The 2,589-nt window shown below is 35.7% G+C and overlaps 1 long non-coding RNA gene across 1 annotated transcript; it reads right to left on the minus strand.

The window, feature by feature from the left end:
• Positions 1-511: 511 nt before the first annotated feature.
• Positions 512-2,123, minus strand: LOC110916075. The gene is made up of 4 exons (XR_004884671.1): positions 1,891-2,123; positions 1,454-1,591; positions 1,124-1,154; positions 512-767 (listed from the first exon to the last, which is right to left on the minus strand). It is a non-coding gene; the product is annotated as an uncharacterized LOC110916075 (long non-coding RNA).
• Between the last annotated feature and the right edge of the window lie 466 nt (positions 2,124-2,589).

Consider the following 2,589-nt stretch of genomic DNA (forward strand, 5'->3'; position numbering starts at 1 on the left):
ATGGTACAATCCTTCATGCCAACATATGTTACAAATTAATATTATACTAGATTTAAGCCCCGCGCGCGTTGCGCTGCGGATTCCACCACGATCACCATGTAGTTTAACCCAAACACACCCATCATGTTTCGCTTTTGCGCTCAACTCTTCAACACGACAATTTTGTATTTTTCTATTTATCTAATAAAAAAGCACCCATGTACTTGATGCGGATATCAAAACATACCGTAACGGGCATTGGAAACGAAAAAGGAAAAACAGCAAAAAAAAAAAAAAAAACAAAATAAAAAGAAAAGAAAGAATGACTCAATAAAACCTTGTGAGATAGTTATAATGTCCAGAACCAGCTCATAAACAAAAGGCTCCTGGTTCGAAATGCACTTCAGGGTTCACAGCAGCAATTGGAGCCAGCACACCATCTTTCACTACTGCAGCCACCCTTCAAGCAAATCAATGTCTATGATCGATTCTAGCAACACTGATGAAACAAATCAACACGAATGGTACCAAATTTAAGTTATTTAACAAACTGATAGAATGCAAACTTCCATTATAACAAAGAATGCACATTTAAACCCTAGAAATACGATTTTTTTTGTCCCATGACGACTACAATTAGTTGAATGAAATGACATAAAAACATTCTTCCTTGGCTTACCGGTCTTACAATTCAATCAAGGGCGCGCTCGCTTGTTGGTACAGGCTGGGCATTTGTATATGCTCGATTCTTGCTGGAGTTATCTTGACACACGAATCAAGGAACCAAACTTCACAAATATGAAACAAAATCTGTTGTTAAAAAAAATATTTATACAACTGGTTGAGATGAATAAAATACAAAAAATTTGAACGCCCAAACATTATGTCCCATGACCCATAACTATCTGGCTGGATTATACAACCTCATATAATCACTTTCAAAACACCCTTAACTCATATGATCAATTCAAGCTAAAAAATAAAGTCAAAAAGCATACATCAAATGGATCTGTTGACCATATAACAGCTTCTTTAGTACCTTCAACATACTTTCCATTATTTGTAAGCAACTTCATTGTTATGTTATATAGAATAGATAAGTTGTGTATATTAATCAGAAGTATAAAAACAATGAATAACTTACCTTTTATTGAGAATGCCTTGGATTTAGCAACCTGGATGGACCATTTAGCATAAAACCAAAGTTAGCATTGTAAACACGATTTTGATACCATTGATTAAGTATACAATGAACATAGAAGGATGAGTAAATTCAAATATTGATGTGTGCGTGTATATGCTCAAACGTAACAAATTGCAAAGAATGATAGATTTGACATCATAGTAAGCCAAATAAAAATAGGATATTAATTCAAAGCACTAAGTAATACAAACTTGTAACATACTTGATTAGATCAGAAAGCTCTATAACAATATATATAAATCTCCTCTTTTCTAGTTACAAGTTTTGTACCTCAACTGAGCATTAAGTCAAACAACTGGTGTGCAGGACGGCAATTTCCGTTTTTTGTTGATGGAAGGCAGAAGTTGCTCCTGACTTCTCCTCTTCTTCTAATCTGCCATCACTGGATTCACCCTCCAACTTCTCCAGCTGAAAAGCACAAACACTCACCTAGGGTTATAGGTCTATTTTTTTTAATTGATCAAAACATAGTGTTTGCTAGCTTCAAAATACAACGAATTTGGTGATTTACCCTAATGTTTTTAGAATTACCAAGTAATATTCGTGCATACATATAACTGATCAACTGTCTCACTCCTAGAAATCAATCTTAAATAGTAATTCTAGACATTCAAACCTAAATTTTGTGGGAAAAGGAAACAGTTATCAATGTCAAAACATTATTCACAAAAGTCGTACGTATAGATGTGGTAAGAGATCATGATTACCTTACATATGCACAGATTTACCATCAAAAGGAGTTCGTCGGAACCCTAAGCCGAACTGTCAAAGTCACCGTCTCTATCTCTCTCTTATACCACACTCTATGTTTCTCTCTTTATCTCTTTTGAAGGAAGCATCATGTGGTCGTGGTGTTGCTGCCGCGGAGGCTAATTGGGTTTGACGGAGGGCTCACCGGAAAGCAGTCGGCGCTCCATCTTTCTCTCTCTCTCTCTCTCTGTCATTCTCCCACTTGTATCTGCTCATTCACTCAGATGATGAAGCTGTGTAAAGTGAAACAAACGTGGCAGCAAGGGTTAAAACAAAGTGATACGTGGAAGAGATTGGTGAAGATAACAACCATCACAACCAAGAGTACAAACACATCTAGCAAGGAAAACCTTGAATGCACACAACACAACTCCCTAATACACAAACATGTTGCAAAATTATAATATATAATTATATAAAAATGTTTAAACTAGTATTTAACCATCGTGTTGCAGTGGGGACATAAAACTGTGCCAAGTTGCATCAATGCTATACTCCTGCTAACGACCACCAACATCGGAAAAAATCGTAAAACAAAATAAATAAAAAATGAAAAGTAACACCGGGTGAAACGTAGACGTAAAATTATTAAACCACACATGCGAAGAGATTAGACCGAAACGTAAAACAAAGAAAAGAATAAATAAGGGGTTGTT

This window comes from Helianthus annuus, chromosome 16 (assembly GCF_002127325.2).
Source record: "Helianthus annuus cultivar XRQ/B chromosome 16, HanXRQr2.0-SUNRISE, whole genome shotgun sequence".
Lineage (NCBI taxonomy): Eukaryota > Viridiplantae > Streptophyta > Magnoliopsida > Asterales > Asteraceae > Helianthus > Helianthus annuus.